The sequence below is a fragment of the Dermacentor albipictus genome, chromosome 8 (genome assembly GCF_038994185.2).
Source record: "Dermacentor albipictus isolate Rhodes 1998 colony chromosome 8, USDA_Dalb.pri_finalv2, whole genome shotgun sequence".
Taxonomy (NCBI): domain Eukaryota; kingdom Metazoa; phylum Arthropoda; class Arachnida; order Ixodida; family Ixodidae; genus Dermacentor; species Dermacentor albipictus.
The window spans coordinates 41,935,559-41,959,956 of record NC_091828.1 but is presented as its reverse complement, the minus strand read 5'-3'; the positions used below and the strand labels follow the sequence as shown (position 1 = coordinate 41,959,956).

Here is a 24,398-nt window from a genome sequence, read left to right as displayed (position 1 = left end):
CTGCTATTGTTTCACTGTTTTCTTCACTTACTTTCCTGACTGCCTCACGTACTGCCTCTACAAATGGCTCGTCTTTTAGTAGTAAGGCATTCATTTTCCATAGTTCCCAATTAAAATCTTGTTTCTTCCTCTCCGTGCCTATATGACATTTCACAATGCAGTGATCTGAAAACGATACTGGTGCCACCGAATAACTATGGCACTTTGGAATTATGTCTTGCGATACGTATATGCGGTCTAACCGCGCATGACTACTACCTTGGAATCGTGTGTACATGACTTCCCGCTCCCCCTCCAGGCACTCCCAGACATCGTCCAATTCATTATCACTAATTAGCTTAGTCAACACACTACTGCTTTTATCGCGAATACCAGCATTATTGACTCTATCCCGAGCCCTCAAAACACAATTGAAATCCCCCAACAAAACCATGCACTTATCGCTGCAAATATACTGAAAAAGGTTCGCGAAAAAAGAAGCGCGTTCTTCCACAGCATTCGGTGCATATATGCACATGACTTTGAATTCCAATTCACGAAAAACAAAATCACAAAAAACGATCCTTCCGGTTTGACATGAAAATACATTTTTAACAACAAGGCCAGGCAGCTTCTTAACAAACAGTACACAACCGGCGGACGTCCCTACCGCATGGCTAACGACCGCATAATATCTAGTCGTGAAACGCCGCACCATGCTCCCGGTCTCCTCCTCTCCGTCAACCTTTGTCTCCTGGACAGCTAGAACGTCTAGGTCTTGGTCAGTGGCCAACCGTAGGACTTGGCTTTGCCTACGCTTGGCCGCCAACCCTCTCACGTTTAGTGTGGCAATAGTGAGCGACGGATTAGGAGCCATTATGAACTAAAGTATGAGATAGACCCGGAGCATGGCGCTTACCTCTCACGACCAGCCCTCGGCTAGCCGCCTCCGGGCCCGCCCGTCTTCCCGGCGTTATTCTTTTGCTGTGCTTTGTCACCAGGCTTTCTCTCGGGCGGAACATTTGGCTTCGGCTTGAAGACGGACCGCCTCCCAAGAGGCGTCTTCGCTGGTGGCCCGTCACTTGTGCTGGATGCCGCGCTGTCCTTGTCTCCGCCCTCGTCACGGGGGCGCTTGGAGGTGGCACCGAGACTAGCCGCCCGGTCCCCGTCGTTTGCATCCTCGCCCTGTTGCATCGCTGACTCAGGCTCCTCGCGTTCGCCTTCATTAGCACTTGCCTTCACAGGGTCTTCGTCCCTCTCGACACGTGCAGGCCCAGTCACCTGCTCATCACCCTCGACTACCTTGGCTTGAGCGACCTCCGGTACCGTCGTGGCATTTGTCGTCAATGAAGGCACTTGCACACCGGCTCCCTTAGCAGCTTCTTCTGTCTCGACTGCGTCCATGACGTGCTCTGCAGCAACATCACTCGCTGCTGGTCCTGTCACGGCCGCGTAAGATTTAACGCAGTCAGCGTCGACGTGGCCGAACCGTCTGCATCTCGAACAACGGGGGACTTTGCAATCACGGCGTACATGTCCTGTCCCTTGGCAGCGCAGGCACTGCATGGGCCGCCCAGGTACGACCACCAATGCCAGCTCTCCGCCGACGCGGACCTGGTGAGGCAGGTCTTCCACTTTAATGCCGCTTCTCAGCTTCAGTAGCACGGTCCGGATGGTCGAGGTCTTGTCTCCCATGCCTTGGACGCGCCAACGCTCCCTGCTCACCTCTTCTACCTTGCCGAAGGTTGTGAATGCCTCCCGGACGTCCTTGTCGGAAACGCCGTACAGCAGCCAGTGAAGCCGGAGTTTCACCTGCTGGTCCTGCGGGTCGACCATGACACATCGACGCCCTTTCACCTGAAGCTCTTTCAGGGCCAACAGGCCTTTTGTTGCAGCTGCGTCACTGAGGGTCACGGCCCAGACGTGATTGACCTGGTAGGCCCCGAGGCACACAACTTCCGGCAGCAGGCTTGTGGGCGTAAGCGCATCCCGAAAATCCTCGACCTTGTACGGCCTCGCTCTTACATCACCGTGTAAAAAGACGGTGTTGAGAACAATTCGTCCTTTTGGCAGTTGGGGCAAAATAAACTGGTAGTCCCTTTCGTTGTCGTTGCTGAACCTGTTTCCGCGGCCCAAAGTGACCGCTGTCGCCGCCCCGCTTGAGGCCATGATTCAACGATCCGATCAGCTCGGCTGTCGGAAGCAGAATGCGCCACTGGGGATTGAGTGCAGCAGAAACCTAAGTGAGCGTATATCGGTTAACAATGGAATGATAAATTGGCGTGCGTACGCGGACTTTTTTCGTGAATCTGCAATATAAAAGAATATTCCCCAGGTGAGGCTCGAACTCACAACCCCGGCATGGCTCACGAGAACTGTCGTATAAGTACCGTGCGCTAACCAATTGCGCCACTGGGGATTGAGTGCAGCAGAAACCTAAGTGAGCATATATCGGGTAACAATGGAATGATAAATTGGCGTGCGTATGAGGACTTTTTTCGTGAATCTGCAATATAAAAGAATATTCCCCAGGTGAGGCTCGAACTCACAACCCCGGCATGGCTCACGAGAACTGTCGTATAAGTACCGTGCGCTAACCAATTGCGCCACTGGGGATTTTTTTTATTTATTTATTGCCGGTCTTCGACATTGTACAGAGCACACAAAACAGAACAAAATTACATAAATAACTACAGACATTTTGAACAAAAGATGAATGCCATCAGTCCAATAAGGACTGGCGTTGTCTTATTAAAATTCTCTCAATGCTGTCAGAGGTTCTATCCTCGACAGCCACGCGGGTACACAATCTTCTCTTTTATTTATTTCAATGAATCTAGACATGCTTTCTTTGAAATACGTACGCGCAGGCCTAGCGTCCGGGTCACAGTAATACCCAGACATCCTCGCACGCCATAAACTGTGAAGGCCATTCAGCATTATTAAGTCGAAGGGAACCCCATCCTCATTTTTTACCGCCAGATACCTGATTCCATGTGGGTTTAGCGGTAACTCTTTCTTCATTGTTCGTTGTAGGACATCCCAGAAGAACACCCCGGCCCAGCAATGCAAGAAGACATGGTCTACTGTTTCAGCTTGCTTGCAAATCAAGCAGTGAGATCCCCAGGGTACAAGGCAGCCACGTTCTTCCATGAATGTCTTCACTGAGAGTGTCCCTGTGTGTAGTTTAAAAAAGAATGTCTTCACCCCCGTAGGCACCTCCATTTTTTTCACTCGTTTAAGGACATCCTGTCCTGGTCTTTCAGTGTATAGAACTCTGTACAATGGCACTGGAAATACAATGTCGCAAACATCTTTATATAATGCTTTCCTTTTAACTTCACTTAAATAATCAAACGAAAAACGAACAGAAAGAAAGCGCACACTATCCACAACTTCTTTAAGGTAGCCCCGAAGCGTTCTCGGCATACTATCAGTACTAACGATAAGTGCCGGCAAAGCGCCTCTCAACCTTAGTTGGCATACCGTACGCAGAAATGGATCACTCACATCCCGAAAAAACAAAAATCTGTTGAACAGCTGTCGTACAAAAAGATGCGCCAAGCCCAGCCCCCCCCTTTCTTCACGTGCCTGAACAGATTGGTTCGGCTACACCTTTCCCAGGTAGAGCCCCAGATAAAAACCGCGAACACTCTGCGCAGCTTTTGCACGTTTACTCTTGAACAGTACATCGTTTGCATGAGGTACCACAACTTCGTAATAAAAAACATGTTACACACTGTTGCTTTTGCGAAAATTGACAGGTTGATGCCGTTCCATCTTTCTGCTTTTTCTCTAGTTTCTTTTGCTTGGTTCGTCCAGTATTCATCGCTATTTTTGTAACTATCCATGGGAACACCTAGATATCTGGTCGGGGTTCTTATCCAGCTCACATTTGCAAAATTGTCCGGGGCCGATGACCACTCTCCGTGCCACAAACCAAGCGACTTGACCCAGTTGACTCTACTGCCCATCACATCGCAAAAATTTTTTACTACCCTTATCGTTTCCGTCACACTTTGTTTGCTTGTACAACACACTGCGATGTCATCTGCATATGCCAAGAGCTTGACTTCTGTGTCTGGCAAGCTGTAACCACGTATTTGATCCTTTTCAATTATGGCCAAACACATAGTTTCTATGTACATCCCAAACAAAAGGGGACTGAGGGGGCAGCCCTGACGCACAGAACGCATGACGGTAATGGGGGCCCCCAATGATTTATTCACAATTAAGCGTGTTGTGCAGTTCTTGTACGCCAACCCCACTCCCTCAGTGATTATGGAACCAACATTAACTTGATCGAACATGGCAAACAAAATATCATGAGAGACACAATCAAAGGCTTTCTCAAGGTCGAGCTGGAGCACTGCGAATCCGCCCTAGGTGACATCACAGCACTCGAGCACGCACCGCATCGTGTGAATATTTGACAAAATCGACCTTCCTTTGATACCGCACGTTTGATGGATGGATGGATGGATGCGAAACTTTAATCAAGGTCCTGAGGTACGCGACTCGGCTATCTCGGCACGTTTGATGACCAGCAACTATTTCCTTTATGACGCTTTGAAGTCTGGCTGCCAAAACCTTCATAAAAATCTTATAATCAATATTGGTTAACGATATGGGCCTGTAAGATGTCACCAGCCTAAGTTTGTCCACTTGATCACTCTTAGGGATGAGTATGGTATGCGCTTTGCCAAAGGAAGGTGGCAAAGCTTTGCTAACATACGCATCATTAAACAGGTTTGTTAGCAACGGCGACAGTTCTTTCTTGAAAGTTTTATATAAACAAGCGCCCAGGCCATCAGGTCCAGGCGATTTGCCTTGGTTCAAGCCATCAATCGCCTTTTGAACTTCGCTTTCTGTTATTTTCCCTTCTATTCGTTCTTTCGTGTCGTCACTAAATCGAGGCATGCGACCGAGAAAAACCTTTTTAAACTCGTCTACATTCGCTTCTTGAAACGCATAGAGCGACTGATAATACTCTAGACACGCTTGGCCTATGCTCTTACTGTCTTCAGCAATTGTGCCGTTCCATAGAATCTTATCGACGTGAATCCTTCGACCATGCGCTTTTTCAAGTCCAAGCGCCCGTTTCGTGGGCGTCTCCCCAGCTACTATTGCATTTACTCTTGCGCGCACAATCGCTCCTTCATACCGTTCCTTGTCAAGCTGCTCGATTTTTTCTTTAATGGTTCGCACGTCTTCTTTATACGCCCTAGGCTCTTCGCACTCAAGCGCTATCAGCTGCTTAAGTGTCTTTCGTAAGCCCTTTTCTTTCATTTCCTTCTCATACTTTAAGCAGCTCAATCTTTCTAAAGCTTTCATTTTTACGTTTTGTTTGAAGCATTCCCATTTCTCTGCTATTGTTTCACTATTTTCCTCACTTACTTTCCTGACGGCCTCATGCACTGCCTCTACAAATGTCTCGTCTTTTAGTAATAAGGCATTCATTTTCCATAGGTCCCAATTAAACTGTTCTTTCTTCCTCTCCGTGCCTATATGACATTTCACCAAGCAGTGATCTGTAAACGATACTGGTGTCACGGAATAACTATGGAACTTTGGAATCATGCCTTGCGATACGTATATGCGGTCTAATCGCGCATGACTACTACCTTGAAATCGCGTGTACATGACTTCCCGCTCCCCCTCCAGGCACTCACAGACATCGTCCAGTTCATTATCCCTAATTAGCTTTATCAACACACAACTGCTTTTATCGCGAATACCAGCATTATTGACTCTATCCCGAGCCCTCAAAACACAATTGAAATCCCCCAACAAAACCATGCACTTATCAGTGCTAACATACTGGAAAAGGTTCGCAAAAAATGAGGCGCGCTCTTCCACAGCATTCGGCGCATATACGCACATGACTCTGAATTCAAGGTCACGAAAACAAAAATCACAAAAACAATCCTTCCGGATTGACATGAAATACATCTTTAACAACAAGGCCAGGCAACTTCTTAACAGAACACAACCGGCGGACGTCCCTACTGCGTGGCTCACGACCGCATAAGATCTAGTCGTGAAACGCCGCACCATGCTCCCGGTCTCGTCCTCTCCGTCAACCTTTGTCTCCTGGACAGCTAGAACGTCTAGGTCGTGGTCAGTGGCCAGCCGTAGGACTTGACTTTGCCTACGCCTAGCCGCCAACCCTCTTACTTTTGGTGTGGCAATAGCGAGTGACGGATTAGAAGCCATGCTGAACTAAAGTATAAGGTAGGCCCGGAGCATGGTGCTTTCCCTTCACGACCAGCCCTCGGCTAGCCGCCTCCGGGACCGCCGGCCTTCCCGGTGGTGTTCATCTGCTGCACTTTGTCACCAGGCCTTCTCTCGAGCGGAACATTTGGCTTAGGCTTGAAGGCCGACCGCCTCCCTTGAGGCGCCTTCGCCGGCGGCCCGTCACTACTGCTGGATGCTGCGTGGTTCTTGCCTCCGGCCTCGTCACGGGGGCGCTTGGATGTGGCACCGAGACCAGCGGCCCGGTCCCCTTCGTCAGCGTACTCGCCCTGTTGCATCGCTGACTCGTCGTCGTCCCGTTTAGCTTCACTAGGGCCTGCCTTCGCAGGATCTTTGTCCTTGTCGACCCTTGCAGGCCTAGTAACCTGCTCAGCGACTTGGACGACCTTGGCGTCAGCGACCTCCGGCACCGTCGTGGTACTTGTGTTCGCTGGGGGCACTTGTTCTCCGGCTCCCTTGGCAGCGTCTTCGGTCTCAACTGCATCCATGACGTGTACTGCCGCCTCTTCGCTCGCGACTGGGCTAGTGGCAGTAGCGTAAGTCTTGACGCAGTCGGCGTCGACGTGCCCGAAGCGTCTGCAACGCGAGCAGCGCGGCACCTTACAGTCCCGCCTGACGTGTCCCGTGCCTTGGCAGCGTAGGCATTGCATCGGACGACCGGGTACCACCACCAAGGCCAACTCCCCTGCAACGCGTATCTGGTGAGGAATATCTTCCACTTTCAGTCCGCCCTTCAGCTTGAGAAGAACGGTCCTCGTGGTCGAACATTTCTCCGCAACGCCTTGAACACGCCCCTTCTCCCGGCTCACCTCAACCACCTCGCCGAAGGCCGCCAACGCAGTCCGCACATCTTCGTCTTCAACGCCGTGTAGTAGCCAGTGAAGCCGAAGCTTCACCTGCTGGTCCTGAGGGTCGACGATAACACATCGCCGCCCCTTAACCTGTATCTCTTTCAAGGCCAACAGTCGCTTTGTTGCAGCAGCATCACCTAGGGTCACTGCCCAGACATGATTCACTTGGTACGCCCCAAGGCACACAACTTCCGGTAGCAGGCCCGTGGGCGTTAGAGCATCCCTAAAGTCCTCGACCTTATACGGCCTCGCTCGTACGTCACCATGTAGAAACACGGTGTTATTAACAATTCGTCCTTTTGGCAGCTGAGGCAAAATAAACTGGTAGTCGGTTTCTTCGTCGTTACTAAACCTGTTTCCACGGCCAAAAGTGGCCGCTGTCGCTGCTCCACTGGAGCCCATGATTCCACTGACCGCTCAGCTCGGCTGCCGGAAGCAGAATTGCGCCACTGGGGATTGAGTGCAGCAGAAAGCTAAGTGAGCATATATCGGGTAACAAAGGAATGATAAATTGGCGTGCGTATGCGGACTTTTTTCGTGAATCTGCAATATAAAAGAATATTCCCCAGGTGAGGCTCGAACTCACAACCCCGGCATGGCTCACGAGAACTGTCGTATAAGTACCGTGCGCTAACCAATTGCGCCACTGGGGATTGAGTGCAGCAGAAACCTAAGTGAGCATATATCGGGTAACAATGGAATGATAAATTGGCGTGCGTATGAGGACTTTTTTCGTGAATCTGCAATATAAAAGAATATTCCCCAGGTGAGGCTCGAACTCACAACCCCGGCATGGCTCACGAGAACTGTCGTATAAGTACCGTGCGCTAACCAATTGCGCCACTGGGGATTTATTTTTTTTATTTATTGCCGGTCTTCGACATTGTACAGAGCACACAAAACAGAACAAAATTACATAAATAACTACAGACATTTTGAACAAAAGATGAATGCCATCAGTCCAATAAGGACTGGCGTTGTCTTATTAAAATTCTCTCAATGCTGTCAGAGGTTCTATCCTCGACAGCCACGCGGGTACACAATCTTCTCTTTTCTTTATTTCAATGAATCTAGACATGCTTTCTTTGAAATACGTACGCGCAGGCCTAGCGTCCGGGTCACAGTAATACCCAGACATCCTCGCACGCCATAAACTGTGAAGGCCATTCAGCATTATTAAGCCGAAGGGAACCCCATCCTCATTTTTTACCGCCAGATACCTGATTCCATGTGGGTTTAGCGGTAACTCTTTCTTCATTGTTCGTTGTAGGACATCCCAGAAGAACACCCCGGCCCAGCAATGCAAGAAGACATGGTCTACTGTTTCAGCTTGCTTGCAAATCAAGCAGTGAGATCCCCAGGGTACAAGGCAGCCACGTTCTTCCATGAATGTCTTCACTGAGAGTGTCCCTGTGTGTAGTTTAAAAAAGAATGTCTTCACCCCCGTAGGCACCTCCATTTTTTTCACTCGTTTAAGGACATCCTGTCCTGGTCTTGCAGTGTATAGAACTCTGTACAATGGCACTGGAAATACAATGTCGCAAACATCTTTATATAATGCTTTCCTTTTAACTTCACTTAAATAATCAAACGAAAAACGAACAGAAAGAAAGCGCACACTATCCACAACTTCTTTAAGGTAGCCCCGAAGCGTTCTCGGCATACTATCAGTACTAACGATAAGTGCCGGCAAAGCGCCTCTCAACCTTAGTTGGCATACCGTACGCAGAAATGGATCACTCACATCCCGAAAAAACAAAAATCTGTTGACGAGCTGTCGTACAAAAAGATGCGCCAAGCCCAGCCCCCCCCCCTTTCTTCACGTGCCTGAACAGATTGGTTCGGCTACACCTTTCCCAGGTAGAGCCCCAGATAAAAACCGCGAACACTCTGCGCAGCTTTTGCACGTTTACTCTTGAACAGTACATCGTTTGCATGAGGTACCACAACTTCGTAATAAAAAACATGTTACACACTGTTGCTTTTGCGAAAATTGACAGGTTGATGCCGTTCCATCTTTCTGCTTTTTCTCTAGTTTCTTTTGCTTGGTTCGTCCAGTATTCATCGCTATTTTTGTAACTATCCATGGGAACACCTAGATATCTGGTCGGGGTTCTTATCCAGCTCACATTTGCAAAATTGTCCGGGGCCGATGACCACTCTCCGTGCCACAAACCAAGCGACTTGCCCCAGTTGACTCTACTGCCCATCACATCGCAAAAATTTTTTACTACCCTTATCGTTTCCGTCACACTTTGTTTGCTTGTACAACACACTGCGATGTCATCTGCATATGCCAAGAGCTTGACTTCTGTGTCTGCCAAGCTGTAACCACGTATTTGATCCTTTTCAATTATGGCCAAACACATAGTTTCTATGTACATCCCAAACAAAAGGGGACTGAGGGGGCAGCCCTGACGCACAGAACGCATGACGGTAATGGGGGCCCCCAATGATTTATTCACAATTAAGCGTGTTGTGCAGTTCTTGTACGCCAACGCCACTCCCTCAGTGATTATGGAACCAACATTAACTTGATCGAACATGGCAAACAAAATATCATGAGAGACACAATCAAAGGCTTTCTCAAGGTCGAGCTGGAGCACTGCGACTCCGCCCTAGGTGACATCACAGCACTCGAGCACGCACCGCATCGTGTGAATATTTGACAAAATCGACCTTCCTTTGATACCGCACGTTTGATGGATGGATGGATGGATGCGAAACTTTAATCAAGGTCCTGAGGTACGCGACTCGGCTATCTCGGCACGTTTGATGACCAGCAACTATTTCCTTTATGACGCTTTGAAGTCTGGCTGCCAAAACCTTCATAAAAATCTTATAATCAATATTGGTTAACGATATGGGCCTGTAAGATGTCACCAGCCTAAGTTTGTCCACTTGATCACTCTTAGGGATGAGTATGGTATGCGCTTTGCCAAAGGAAGGTGGCAAAGCTTTGCTAGCATACGCATCATTAAACAGGTTTGTTAGCAACGGCGACAGTTCTTTCTTGAAAGTTTTATATAAACAAGTGCCCAGGCCATCAGGTCCAGGCGATTAGCCTTGGTTCAAGCCATCAATCGCCTTTTGAACTTCGCTTTCTGTTATTTTCCCTTCTATTCGTTCTTTCGTGTCGTCACTCAATCGAGGCATGCGACCGAGAAAAACCTTTTTAAACTCGTCTACATTCGCTTCTTGAAACGCATAGAGCGACTGATAATACTCTAGACACGCTTGGCCTATGCTCTTACTGTCTTGAGCAATTGCGCCGTTCCATAGAATCTTATCGACGTGAATCCTTCGACCATGCGCTTTTTCAAGTCCAAGCACCCGTTTCGTGGGCGTCTCCCCAGCTACTATTGCGTTTACTCTTGCGCGCACAATCGCTCCTTCATACCGTTCCTTGGCAAGCTGCTCGATTTTTAACGCGATAGCGTTAAGGAGCTCGTGTCGCAGAAAAGCCGGTGTCGTCGGCGTCGGTGTCGGCGTCGGCGTTTGCGGCGTTGACCGTGAGCGATAAATCACGGCAGGCGCTTTATAAATAAAAAGCAACTTCCAAGATTGGCGCGGTGGGAATCGAACCAGGGTCTCCGGAGTGTGAGACGGAGACGGTACCACTCAGCCACGAGTTCGATGCTTCCAAGCGGTGCAAACGCGCCTCTAGTGAATGCGGTGTTGCCTTCGAAACGAGCCGTGGAAAGTTATACTGCGGTGTATATCGGTAATTATGAACATGTAACGTACAGAAGTCACAATTACACGAGTTGCGAAGTGCGTTTCCGCTGCATTTCTTCTGCGCTTTCCGCACACGCAGAGTCATCTTGCGGCAAACACAGAAGACCCCCTCCCCTCAATGTACGGCGCTGCTCCGACAGGAGGCGCGCCGCGCGCGCATTGGGACCGCTGCCAGGCGCGTCGCGGGACTCCCTCTCCCCTGACGATGCTTCGCCGTGCTCCCGGTCCTTTCTTTAGATTACTATCTATCTCTCTGCCCGTGCCGATCGCGACGTTTGGCTGGCGTAGATCGTTTCCCCTCCGAGACACCGAGTTCTTTGGTTCGTTCCGTTCGCTCAGGCGCACGTTTCGTTGCCGCGCCGAACGCTGCGTTGCTCGACGCTCACGGCGTGATAGGTGGGCGCTAAGTCCGATGCGGGGCGCATCGTAAGTGATCGCAGTGCCGTAGCGCATTGTCTTATACCCCTTGGCGGGTCGACGGGAACGCTGTCGCGTCCCACTCTTGAAGGCGAAGCTTAAGCGTCCTCCAATTTTTTCTTTAATGGTTCGCACGTCTTCTTTATACGCCCCAGGCTCTTCGCACTCAAGCGCTATCAGCTGCTTAAGTGTCTTTCGTAAGCCCTTTTCTTTCATTTCCTTCTCATACTTTAAGCAGCTCAATCTTTCTAAAGCTTTCATTTTTACGTTTTGTTTAAAGCATTCCCATTTCTCTGCTATTGTTTCACTATTTTCCTCACTTACTTTTCTGACGGCCTCATGCACTGCCTCTACAAATGTCTCGTCTTTTAGTAATAAGGCATTCATTTTGCATAGGTCCCAATTAAACTGTTCTTTCTTCCTCTCCATGCCTATATGACATTTCACCAAGCAGTGATCTGTAAACGATACTGGTGTCACGGAATAACTATGGAACTTTGGAATCATGCCTTGCGATACGTATATGCGGTCTAATCGCGCATGACTACTACCTTGAAATCGCGTGTACATGACTTCCCGCTCCCCCTCCAGGCACTCACAGACATCGTCCAGTTCATTATCCCTAATTAGCTTTGTCAACACACAACTGCTTTTATCGCGAATACCAGCATTATTGACTCTATCCCGAGCCCTCAAAACACAATTGAAATCCCCCAACAAAACCATGCACTTATCAGGGCTAACATACTGGAAAAGGTTCGCAAAAAATGAGGCGCGCTCTTCCACAGCATTCGGCGCATATACGCACATGACTCTGAATTCAAGGTCACGAAAACAAAAATCACAAAAACAATCCTTCCGGATTGACATGAAAATACATTTTTAACAACAAGGCCAGGCAACTTCTTAACAGAACACAACCGGCGGACATCCCTACTGCGTGGCTCACGACCGCATAAAATCTAGTCGTGAAACGCCGCACCATGCTCCCGGTCTCGTCCTCTCCGTCAACCTTTGTCTCCTGGACAGCTAGAACGTCTAGGTCGTGGTCAGTGGCCAGCCGTAGGACTTGACTTTGCCTACGCCTAGCCGCCAACCCTCTTACTTTTGGTGTGGCAATAGCGAGTGACGGATTAGAAGCCATGCTGAACTAAAGTATAAGGTAGGCCCGGAGCATGGTGCTTTCCCTTCACGACCAGCCCTCGGCTAGCCGCCTCCGGGACCGCCGGCCTTCCCGGTGGTGTTCATCTGCTGCACTTTGTCACCAGGCCTTCTCTCGAGCGGAACATTTGGCTTAGGCTTGAAGGCCGACCGCCTCCCTTGAGGCGCCTTCGCCGGCGGCCCGTCACTACTGCTGGATGCTGCGTGGTTCTTGCCTCCGGCCTCGTCACGAGGGCGCTTGGATGTGGCACCGAGACCAGCGGCCCGGTCCCCTTCGTCAGCGTACTCGCCCTGTTGCATCGCTGACTCGTCGTCGTCCCGTTTAGCTTCACTAGGGCCTGCCTTCGCAGGATCTTTGTCCTTGTCGACCCTTGCAGGCCTAGTAACCTGCTCAGCGACTTGGACGACCTTGGCGTCAGCGACCTCCGGCACCGTCGTGGTACTTGTGTTCGCTGGGGGCACTTGTTCTCCGGCTCCCTTGGCAGCGTCTTCGGTCTCAACTGCATCCATGACGTGTACTGCCGCCTCTTCGCTCGCGACTGGGCTAGTGGCAGTAGCGTAAGTCTTGACGCAGTCGGCGTCGACGTGCCCGAAGCGTCTGCAACGCGAGCAGCGCGGCACCTTACAGTCCCGCCTGACGTGTCCCGTGCCTTGGCAGCGTAGGCATTGCATCGGACGACCGGGTACCACCACCAAGGCCAACTCCCCTGCAACGCGTATCTGGTGAGGAATATCTTCCACTTTCAGTCCGCCCTTCAGCTTGAGAAGAACGGTCCTCGTGGTCGAACATTTCTCCGCAACGCCTTGAACACGCCCCTTCTCCCGGCTCACCTCAACCACCTTGCCGAAGGCCGCCAACGCAGTCCGCACATCTTCGTCTTCAACGCCGTGTAGTAGCCAGTGAAGCCGAAGCTTCACCTGCTGGTCCTGAGGGTCGACGATAACACATCGCCGCCCCTTAACCTGTATCTCCTTCAAGGCCAACAGTCGCTTTGTTGCAGCAGCATCACCTAGGGTCACTGCCCAGACATGATTCACTTGGTACGCCCCAAGGCACACAACTTCCGGTAGCAGGCCCGTGGGCGTTAGAGCATCCCTAAAGTCCTCGACCTTATACGGCCTCGCTCGTACGTCACCATGTAGAAACACGGTGTTATTAACAATTCGTCCTTTTGGCAGCTGAGGCAAAATAAACTGGTAGTCGGTTTCTTCGTCGTTACTAAACCTGTTTCCACGGCCAAAAGTGGCCGCTGTCGCTGCTCCACTGGAGCCCATGATTCCACTGACCGCTCAGCTCGGCTGCCGGAAGCAGAATTGCGCCACTGGGGATTGAGTGCAGCAGAAAGCTAAGTGAGCATATATCGGGTAACAAAGGAATGATAAATTGGCGTGCGTATGCGGACTTTTTTCGTGAATCTGCAATATAAAAGAATATTCCCCAGGTGAGGCTCGAACTCACAACCCCGGCATGGCTCACGAGAACTGTCGTATAAGTACCGTGCGCTAACCAATTGCGCCACTGGGGATTGAGTGCAGCAGAAACCTAAGTGAGCATATATCGGGTAACAATGGAATGATAAATTGGCGTGCGTATGAGGACTTTTTTCGTGAATCTGCAATATAAAAGAATATTCCCCAGGTGAGGCTCGAACTCACAACCCCGGCATGGCTCACGAGAACTGTCGTATAAGTACCGTGCGCTAACCAATTGCGCCACTGGGGATTTATTTTTTTTATTTATTGCCGGTCTTCGACATTGTACAGAGCACACAAAACAGAACAAAATTACATAAATAACTACAGACATTTTGAACAAAAGATGAATGCCATCAGTCCAATAAGGACTGGCGTTGTCTTATTAAAATTCTCTCAATGCTGTCAGAGGTTCTATCCTCGACAGCCACGCGGGTACACAATCTTCTCTTTTCTTTATTTCAATGAATCTAGACATGCTTTCTTTGAAATACGTACGCGCAGGCCTAGCGTCCGGGTCACAGTAATACCCAGACATCCTCGCACGCCATAAACTGTGAAGGCCATTCAGCATTATTAAGCCGAAGGGAACGCCATCCTCATTTTTTACCGCCAGATACCTGATTCCATGTGGGTTTAGCGGTAACTCTTTCTTCATTGTTCGTTGTAGGACATCCCAGAAGAACACCCCGGCCCAGCAATGCAAGAAGACATGGTCTACTGTTTCAGCTTGCTTGCAAATCAAGCAGTGAGATCCCCAGGGTACAAGGCAGCCACGTTCTTCCATGAATGTCTTCACTGAGAGTGTCCCTGTGTGTAGTTTAAAAAAGAATGTCTTCACCCCCGTAGGCACCTCCATTTTTTTCACTCGTTTAAGGACATCCTGTCCTGGTCTTTCAGTGTATAGAACTCTGTACAATGGCACTGGAAATACAATGTCGCAAACATCTTTATATAATGCTTTCCTTTTAACTTCACTTAAATAATCAAACGAAAAACGAACAGAAAGAAAGCGCACACTATCCACAACTTCTTTAAGGTAGCCCCGAAGCGTTCTCGGCATACTATCAGTACTAACGATAAGTGCCGGCAAAGCGCCTCTCAACCTTAGTTGGCATACCGTACGCAGAAATGGATCACTCACATCCCGAAAAAACAAAAATCTGTTGAACAGCTGTCGTACAAAAAGATGCGCCAAGCCCAGCCCCCCCCTTTCTTCACGTGCCTGAACAGATTGGTTCGGCTACACCTTTCCCAGGTAGAGCCCCAGATAAAAACCGCGAACACTCTGCGCAGCTTTTGCACGTTTACTCTTGAACAGTACATCGTTTGCATGAGGTACCACAACTTCGTAATAAAAAACATGTTACACACTGTTGCTTTTGCGAAAATTGACAGGTTGATGCCGTTCCATCTTTCTGCTTTTTCTCTAGTTTCTTTTGCTTGGTTCGTCCAGTATTCATCGCTATTTTTGTAACTATCCATGGGAACACCTAGATATCTGGTCGGGGTTCTTATCCAGCTCACATTTGCAAAATTGTCCGGGGCCGATGACCACTCTCCGTGCCACAAACCAAGCGACTTGCCCCAGTTGACTCTACTGCCCATCACATCGCAAAAATTTTTTACTACCCTTATCGTTTCCGTCACACTTTGTTTGCTTGTACAACACACTGCGATGTCATCTGCATATGCCAAGAGCTTGACTTCTGTGTCTGCCAAGCTGTAACCACGTATTTGATCCTTTTCAATTATGGCCAAACACATAGTTTCTATGTACATCCCAAACAAAAGGGGACTGAGGGGGCAGCCCTGACGCACAGAACGCATGACGGTAATGGGGGCCCCCAATGATTTATTCACAATTAAGCGTGTTGTGCAGTTCTTGTACGCCAACGCCACTCCCTCAGTGATTATGGAACCAACATTAACTTGATCGAACATGGCAAACAAAATATCATGAGAGACACAATCAAAGGCTTTCTCAAGGTCGAGCTGGAGCACTGCGACTCCGCCCGAGGTGACATCACAGCACTCGAGCACGCACCGCATCGTGTGAATATTTGACAAAATCGACCTTCCTTTGATACCGCACGTTTGATGGATGGATGGATGGATGCGAAACTTTAATCAAGGTCCTGAGGTACGCGAGTCGGCTATCTCGGCACGTTTGATGACCAGCAACTATTTCCTTTATGACGCTTTGAAGTCTGGCTGCCAAAACCTTCATAAAAATCTTATAATCAATATTGGTTAACGATATGGGCCTGTAAGATGTCACCAGCCTAAGTTTGTCCACTTGATCACTCTTAGGGATGAGTATGGTATGCGCTTTGCCAAAGGAAGGTGGCAAAGCTTTGCTAACATACGCATCATTAAATTAAACAGGTTTGTTAGCAACGGCGACAGTTCTTTCTTGAAAGTTTTATATAAACAAGCGCCCAGGCCATCAGGTCCAGGCGATTTGCCTTGGTTCAAGCCATCAATCGCCTTTTGAACTTCGCTTTCTGTTATTTTCCCTTCTATTCGTTCTTCCGTGTCGTCACTCAATCGAGGCATGCGACCGAGAAAAACCTTTTTAAACTCGTCTACATTCGCTTCTTGAAACGCATAGAGCGACTGATAATACTCTAGACACGCTTGGCCTATGCTCTTACTGTCTTCAGCAATTGTGCCGTTCCATAGAATCTTATCGACGTGAATCCTTCGACCATGCGCTTTTTCAAGTCCAAGCGCCCGTTTCGTGGGCGTCTCCCCAGCTACTATTGCATTTACTCTTGCGCGCACAATCGCTCCTTCATACCGTTCCTTGTCAAGCTGCTCGATTTTTTCTTTAATGGTTCGCACGTCTTCTTTATACGCCCCAGGCTCTTCGCACTCAAGCGCTATCAGCTGCTTAAGTGTCTTTCGTAAGCCCTTTTCTTTCATTTCCTTCTCATACTTTAAGCAGCTCAATCTTTCTAAAGCTTTCATTTTTACGTTTTGTTTGAAGCATTCCCATTTCTCTGCTATTGTTTCACTATTTTCCTCACTTACTTTCCTGACGGCCTCATGCACTGCCTCTACAAATGTCTCGTCTTTTAGTAATAAGGCATTCATTTTCCATAGGTCCCAATTAAACTGTTCTTTCTTCCTCTCCGTGCCTATATGACATTTCACCAAGCAGTGATCTGTAAACGATACTGGTGTCACGGAATAACTATGGAACTTTGGAATCATGCCTTGCGATACGTATATGCGGTCTAATCGCGCATGACTACTACCTTGAAATCGCGTGTACATGACTTCCCGCTCCCCCTCCAGGCACTCACAGACATCGTCCAGTTCATTATCCCTAATTAGCTTTGTCAACACACAACTGTTTTTATCGCGAATACCAGCATTATTGACTCTATCCCGAGCCCTCAAAACACAATTGAAATCCCCCAACAAAACCATGCACTTATCAGTGCTAACATACTGGAAAAGGTTCGCAAAAAATGAGGCGCGCTCTTCCACAGCATTCGGCGCATATACGCACATGACTCTGAATTCAAGGTCACGAAAACAAAAATCACAAAAACAATCCTTCCGGATTGACATGAAAATACATTTTTAACAACAAGGCCAGGCAACTTCTTAACAGAACGCAACCGGCGGACGTCCCTACTGCGTGGCTCACGACCGCATAAAATCTAGTCGTGAAACGCCGCACCATGCTCCCGGTCTCGTCCTCTCCGTCAACCTTTGTCTCCTGGACAGCTAGAACGTCTAGGTCGTGGTCAGTGGCCAGCCGTAGGACTTGACTTTGCCTACGCCTAGCCGCCAACCCTCTTTCTTTTGGTGTGGCAATAGCGAGTGACGGATTAGAAGCCATGCTGAACTAAAGTATAAGGTAGGCCCGGAGCATGGTGCTTTCCCTTCACGACCAGCCCTCGGCTAGCCGCCTCCGGGACCGCCGGCCTTCCCGGTGGTGTTCATCTGCTGCACTTTGTCACCAGGCCTTCTCTCGAGCGGAACATTTGGCTTAGGCTTGAAGGCCGACCGCCTCCCTTGAGGCGCCTTCGCCGGCGGCCCGTCACTACTGCTGGATGCTGCGTGGTTCTTGCCTCCGGCCTCGTCACGGGGGCGCTTGGATGTGGCACCGAGACCAGCGGCCCGGTCCCCTTCGTCAGCGTACTCGCCCTGTTGCATCGCTGTCTCGTCGTCGTCCCGTTTAGCTTCACTAGGGCCTGCCTTCGCAGGATCTTTGTCCTTGTCGACCCTTGCAGGCCTAGTAACCTGCTCAGCGACTTGGACGACCTTGGCGTCAGCGACCTCCGGCACCGTCGTGGTACTTGTGTTCGCTGGGGGCACTTGTTCTCCGGCTCCCTTGGCAGCGTCTTCGGTCTCAACTGCATCCATGACGTGTACTGCCGCCTCTTCGCTCGCGACTGGGCTAGTGGCAGTAGCGTAAGTCTTGACGCAGTCGGCGTCGACGTGCCCGAAGCGTCTGCAACGCGAGCAGCGCGGCACCTTACAGTCCCGCCTGACGTGTCCCGTGCCTTGGCAGCGTAGGCATTGCATCGGACGACCGGGTACCACCACCAAGGCCAACTCCCCTGCAACGCGTATCTGGTGAGGAATATCTTCCACTTTCAGTCCGCCCTTCAGCTTGAGAAGAACGGTCCTCGTGGTCGAACATTTCTCCGCAACGCCTTGAACACGCCCCTTCTCCCGGCTCACCTCAACCACCTTGCCGAAGGCCGCCAACGCAGTCCGCACATCTTCGTCTTCAACGCCGTGTAGTAGCCAGTGAAGCCGAAGCTTCACCTGCTGGTCCTGAGGGTCGACGATAACACATCGCCGCCCCTTAACCTGTATCTCTTTCAAGGCCAACAGTCGCTTTGTTGCAGCAGCATCACCTAGGGTCACTGCCCAGACATGATTCACTTGGTACGCCCCAAGGCACACAACTTCCGGTAGCAGGCCCGTGGGCGTTAGAGCATCCCTAAAGTCCTCGACCTTATACGGCCTCGCTCGTACGTCACCATGTAGAAACACGGTGTTATTAACAATTCGTCCTTTTGGCAGCTGAGGCAAAATAAACTGGTAGTCGGTTTCTTCGTCGTTACTAAACCTGTTTCCACGGCCAAAAGTGGCCGCTGTCGCTGCTCCACTGGAGCCCATGATTCCACTGACCGCTCAGCTCGGCTGCCGGAAGCAGAATTGCGCCACTGGGGATTGAGTGCAGCAGAAAGCTAAGTGAGCATATATCGGGTAACAAAGGAATGATAAATTGGCGTGCGTATGCGGACTTTTTTCGTGAATCTGCAATATAAAAGAATATTCCCCAGGTGAGGCTCGAACTCACAACCCCGGCATGGCTCACGAGCACTGTCGTATAAGTACCGTGCGCTAACCAATTGCGCCACTGGGGATTGAGTGCAGCAGAAACCTAAGTGAGCATATATCGGGTAACAATGGAATGATAAATTGGCGTGCGTATGAGGACTTTTTTCGTGAATCTGCAATATAAAAGAATATTCCCCAGGTGAGGCTCGAACTCACAACCCCGGCATGGCTCACGAGAACTGTCGTATAAGTACCGTGCTCTAACCAATTGCGCCACTGGGGATTGAGTGCAGCAGAAACCTAAGTGAGCATATATCTTGTAACAATGGAATGATAAATTGGTGTGCGTATGCGGACTTTTTTCGTGAATCTGTAATATAAAAGAATATTCCCCAGGTGAGGCTCGAACTCACAACCCCGGCATGGCTCACGAGAACTGTCGTATAAGTACCGTGCGCTAACCAATTGCGCCACTGGGGATTGAGTGCAGCAGAAACCCAAGTGAGCATATATCGGGTAACAATGGAATGGTAAATTGGCGTGCGTATGAGGATTTTTTTCGTGAATCTGCAATATAAAAGAATTTTCCCCAGGTGAGGCTCGAACTCACAACCCCGGCATGGATTTTCTTTATGACGCTTTGAAGTCTGGTCGCTAAAATCTTCATAAATATCTTGTAATCCACATTTGTTAGTGATATGGGCCTATAGGATGATACGAATGTCAGTTTATCTAATTTATCATTCTTCGGAATTAGAATGGTGTGCGCTTTCCCAAAAGAAGGTGGCAATGATTTCTGCTCGTACACTTCACTAAACACTTCTACTAATAAAGGAGTCAGTTCTCTTTTCAATGTCTTGTATAGGGCGGCGCTGAGTCCATATGGTCCCGGTGACTCACCCAAGTTTAAATCGTCGATTGCCTTTTCGACTTCCCTCTCCGTTATTTTCCCTTCTAATCGCTCCTTAGCTTCATCACTCAAACGCGGCATGCAGTGCAAGAATTCCGCTTTGTAACCCTCTAAATTCGCTTCCTGAAATGCAAAGAGCGACTGATAGTACTGGAAGAAGGCGTGTGCTATGCTCTCGTTGTCGTCAACAACAGTTCCATTCATTAAAAGGTGATCGACATGGTTTCGTCGTCCGTGTGCCTTCTCTAAACCGAGCGCCCTTTTAGTGGGCGTCTCCCCTGCCGCTAGTGCATCTGCTCGTGCTCGCACTATGGCACCTTGATAGCGTTCCTTGTCAAACAGTTCAAGCTTTTCCTTGACGCTCCGCACATCGTCTTTGTACAGACCAGGCTCTCTGCACTCAAGCGTTATCAGCTGCTGAAGTAGTGTTCGCAAACCCTTTTCTTAAGATTCCCTCTCAAATTTGAGGCAGCTTGACCTTTTTAAGGCTTTCATTTTAACTTTTTATTTAAAACATTCCCACTTTTCTGCTATTGTATCAGCCGCATCTTCACATATTTCATTAACCGCATCCCGTACTGCCTTTACAAAAGATGCATCGTTTAATAACAAGTCATTGAGTTTCCATAGATGCCAATTAAAAGCATGTTCCCTTTTCCTTATACCTATGTTACATATTACCATGCAGTGATCCGAAAATGACACCCGTACAACGCAATAACCGTGGCATCTTGGAATCGTGTCCAACGAAATGTACTATCGGCCAAAAAAGTAAACGGACCACGGCTCAAGTGGCCGGAGCGGCTGCGAGACCACACCGGGGCGCTGCTATCGCGCTCCGCGCGCTGACGACGAGAGTGCCCCGAGTGACGCCAGACTTCGCCCTCACTCTCACGCGGGGCTTCTTCATGCTTGATAAGTTTCTAGTGCACCGTTCGGTTGCTCTGCTGCTGACGGTCGCAACGAAGGGGACCGTGCATCGCCGGTAGTCCAGCACATGGCGCTGTCGTGCAGTAGCGGGCGGCCGCAGCGCATCAAAGCGCGGCGCTTAGAAGGAACGAAGACCCGTTGTGGTGGTTGTTTTGCTTATATTCACCTTGCGTTTCATATTAGTGCATGTCGCCGGGCTCCACCGCTTCTCGATTTTGGGCAGCATAACGCACGTAGCCGCCACGGCGGCTACGGTGACGCGCGTTCTTTTACGTCCGCGCAATGAGTTAGACAGCGGGAAGCGCTGCGCAGACGTCCGAAGCTATAGTGGCGGCGCTCTACGACTCGATGCCAAGGCGAGTAAGCCAAGTCATCGCGGTCGACGGCAACTTTTCATCGCACTGAGAGCCCCTTCAAGCCATGCAATGGTTCTGTGAATAAACTTTCACGGCTAACTAGTTTCTCTGATTCGCCTTCCCAATTATCTTTTCCTGGCCGTACTTTTGTAATGTTTCATAACGGCCTACGCATTGTAGTAGCTAACTAAAGCAGTTTTCAGAGGCGTCACTCATGTAAATAGTAAACCCACTGCTGGAGACACTGCCGGAAAGTACCTTTGACAGAAAAGCCGTGCCCTCAGTAAAGCTTTGCGCCGGAAACTTATCGGGCTGGTGTGAAAAAGCGCGCATCACTATCACCACCGTTGCTGCTACTTGTGTTATGCAGCCCAAAATGGAACAGCGGTGGACGCCGGCGACATGCACTAATATGAAACACACGGTGAACATAAGCAAAACAATAATCAGACCGGGTCTTCATTCCTTCTGAGTGACGCGCTTCGAAGCGCTGCGGCCGCCCGCTACTGCACTACAGCGCCATGTGCTGGACTACGGGCGACGCACGGTCCCCTTCGTCGCGACCGCCAGCAGCGGAGCAACCGAATGGTGCACTAGAAATTCATCTAGCGTGACGAGACCCCGCGTGAGAGTGAGGGCGAAGTCTGGCGTCACTCGGGGCACTCTCGCCGTCAGCGCGCGGATCGCGATAGCAGCGCCCCGGTGTGACCCCGCAGCCGCTCCGGCCACTTGAGCCGTGGTCCGTTTACTTTTTTGGCCGATAGTACATACGATTCAGTCGCGCATGACTACTGCCTTGAAAATGCGTAAATGTCACTTGACGCCCCCTTCCAGACATTGAAAAACATCATCAAGTTCATTTTCATTAATTAATTTTGACACAACGTCACTACTTCTATCACGCACGCCGGCATTGTTGGCTCGGTCTCTAGCACTCAACACACAATTGAAGTCCCCTAATAACACAACGCGCTTATTACAGCAAACATATTGTGAGAGGTTCGAAAAAAAGAGGAGATGCTCGTCTACAGAATTCGGTGCATAAACGCATATGACGCGAAACTCAAAGTCAGAGATCGTAAAGTCACATAAAACAATCCTTCCAGCCAGACAGGACCACACACTTTGAATATGTAAACCCGGCAGCTTCTTCACCAAAAGAATGCACCCCCCTGAGGTGCCTACCGCATGACTGACCACCACAAAATACCTAGTCGTGAATCGTCGCACCATGCCCCCGGTCTCCGCCTCTCCGTCAACCTTGGTTTCCTGGACGGCTAGTACGTCTATGTCATGGTCAGTGACCAACCGTAGGACCTGACATTGCCTACGACTAGCCGCCAACCCTCGCACCTTTAGTGTGGCAATACTAAGAGATGGTATTTCAGCCATCTTAATCTAGCGAGAAAAGTAGGCCCGGAGCATGGTGCTTACCCTTCATGACCAGCCCTTGGCTAGCCGCCTCCGGGGCCATCCGGCTTCCCGGCATTGTTTGTCGTCGACACTTTGATCACAGGCTTTCTTTCAGGTGGCACATTCGGCTTTGGTTTGAAGCCCATCCGCCTCCCCTGGGGCGTCTTTGTCGGTGGTCCCTCGGTGGTGCTGGTCGCACCCTCGCCCTGGTCCTTGGTCTGGTCGTGGGGGCGTTTGACCGGGCCGCCAAGAGTCTCAGTCCGGTCGCCGTCTTTTACGGCCTCGTCCTACTGCATTGTCGTCATACCGTTGTCGGGCGGGTCTTCACTAAAGGTTCCCGTCGCGGGGCCCACAGCAGTAGCGCCCTGCGCGTTCCCACTCCGCTTCTCAGTACCTTGAGCAACCGTGCCTTCTGCGCCGACGGTCGACCTCTCGCTGACTGCCGCTGTCGGTACCAGGTCTCCGATGCCTGTAGCGGCGTCCTCCGTCTCGACCACGTCCATGACGTGCTCTGCGGCCACGTCGTTCACTGCTGGGCCTGTCACGGCGGCGTAGGATTTGACGCAGTCGGCGTCAACATGACCGAACCGTCTGCAGCGAGAACAGCGCGGAACTTTACACTCCCGGCGGACGTGCCCCGTGCCTTGGCAGCGCAGGCACTGCATGGGTCGACCAGGGACGACCACCAAGGCCAGCTCTCCGCCGACGCGGACCTGATGAGGAAGGTCTTCCATTTTCACGCCGCTTTTCAGCTTGTTGTCGACGTCTTGTCGCCCAGGCCATGGACGCGCCACCTTTCCCGGTTTACCTCCTCCACCTTGCCGAAAGCCATGAACGCCGTCCGTATGTCCTCGTCTGCAACGCCATAGAGCAGCAGTGAAGCCTAAGCTTCACCTGTTGGTCTTGCGGGTCCACGATGACGCACCGTCTTCCCTTCACTTGCAGTTCTTTAAGTGCCATGAGGCGCTTCGTCGCAGTGGCGTCAGACAGGGTCACCGCCCAGACCTGGTTTATCTGGTACGCCCCTATGCATACCACGTTCGGCAGCAGTCCCGTCGGTAGTAGGGCGTCTCTAAAATCTTCGACCTTGTAAGGTCTGGCGCGTACATCACCGTGTAAAAACATGGTGTTGAATGCAACTCGTCCTTTCGGCAGATGAGGCAAAATAAACGGATAATCCTTATCGTCGTCGGTGATCCTGTTTCCGCGACCAAAAGTGGCCGCTGTCGCTGCCCCGGAAGAGGCCATGACTCTACGATCCGAACAGCTGGGCTGCCGGATGCACAATGACCAATTGCGCCACTGGGGATTGAGTGCAGCAGAAACCTAAGTGAGCATATATCGGGTAACAATGGAATGATAAATTGGCGTGCGTATGAGGACTTTTTTGGTGAATCTGCAATATAAAAGAATGTTCCCCAGGTGAGGCTCGAACTCACAACCCCGGCATGGCTCACGAGAACTCTCGTAAAAGTACCGTGCGCTAACCAATTGCGCCACTGGGGATTGAGTGCAGCAGAAACCTAAGTGAGCATATATAGGGTAACAATGGAATGATAAATTGGCGTGCGTATGAGGACTTTTTTCGTGAATCTGCAATAT

The 24,398-nt window shown here is 50.2% G+C and overlaps 10 non-coding genes across 10 annotated transcripts; all 10 read right to left on the bottom strand.

Moving 5' to 3' along the window:
- Window positions 1–2,306: 2,306 nt before the first annotated feature.
- On the bottom strand, window positions 2,307–2,398 carry TRNAI-UAU (transfer RNA isoleucine (anticodon UAU)). Its single transcript is given in 2 exon segments — window positions 2,307–2,342; window positions 2,361–2,398. It is a non-coding gene; the product is annotated as a tRNA-Ile (tRNA).
- A 105-nt stretch (window positions 2,399–2,503) lies between these two features.
- TRNAI-UAU (transfer RNA isoleucine (anticodon UAU)) lies at window positions 2,504–2,595 on the bottom strand. The gene is given in 2 exon segments: window positions 2,504–2,539; window positions 2,558–2,595. It is a non-coding gene; the product is annotated as a tRNA-Ile (tRNA).
- A 5,051-nt stretch (window positions 2,596–7,646) lies between these two features.
- Window positions 7,647–7,738, bottom strand: TRNAI-UAU (transfer RNA isoleucine (anticodon UAU)). The gene is given in 2 exon segments: window positions 7,647–7,682; window positions 7,701–7,738. It is a non-coding gene; the product is annotated as a tRNA-Ile (tRNA).
- A 105-nt stretch (window positions 7,739–7,843) lies between these two features.
- TRNAI-UAU (transfer RNA isoleucine (anticodon UAU)) lies at window positions 7,844–7,935 on the bottom strand. Its single transcript is given in 2 exon segments — window positions 7,844–7,879; window positions 7,898–7,935. It is a non-coding gene; the product is annotated as a tRNA-Ile (tRNA).
- A 5,900-nt stretch (window positions 7,936–13,835) lies between these two features.
- On the bottom strand, window positions 13,836–13,927 carry TRNAI-UAU (transfer RNA isoleucine (anticodon UAU)). Its single transcript is given in 2 exon segments — window positions 13,836–13,871; window positions 13,890–13,927. It is a non-coding gene; the product is annotated as a tRNA-Ile (tRNA).
- Window positions 13,928–14,032: 105 nt separating this feature from the next.
- Window positions 14,033–14,124, bottom strand: TRNAI-UAU (transfer RNA isoleucine (anticodon UAU)). Its single transcript is given in 2 exon segments — window positions 14,033–14,068; window positions 14,087–14,124. It is a non-coding gene; the product is annotated as a tRNA-Ile (tRNA).
- Window positions 14,125–19,181: 5,057 nt separating this feature from the next.
- On the bottom strand, window positions 19,182–19,273 carry TRNAI-UAU (transfer RNA isoleucine (anticodon UAU)). The gene is given in 2 exon segments: window positions 19,182–19,217; window positions 19,236–19,273. It is a non-coding gene; the product is annotated as a tRNA-Ile (tRNA).
- Window positions 19,274–19,378: 105 nt separating this feature from the next.
- Window positions 19,379–19,470, bottom strand: TRNAI-UAU (transfer RNA isoleucine (anticodon UAU)). Its single transcript is given in 2 exon segments — window positions 19,379–19,414; window positions 19,433–19,470. It is a non-coding gene; the product is annotated as a tRNA-Ile (tRNA).
- Window positions 19,471–19,575: 105 nt separating this feature from the next.
- TRNAI-UAU (transfer RNA isoleucine (anticodon UAU)) lies at window positions 19,576–19,667 on the bottom strand. Its single transcript is given in 2 exon segments — window positions 19,576–19,611; window positions 19,630–19,667. It is a non-coding gene; the product is annotated as a tRNA-Ile (tRNA).
- A 4,543-nt stretch (window positions 19,668–24,210) lies between these two features.
- Window positions 24,211–24,302, bottom strand: TRNAK-UUU (transfer RNA lysine (anticodon UUU)). The gene is given in 2 exon segments: window positions 24,211–24,246; window positions 24,265–24,302. It is a non-coding gene; the product is annotated as a tRNA-Lys (tRNA).
- Window positions 24,303–24,398: the final 96 nt, after the last annotated feature.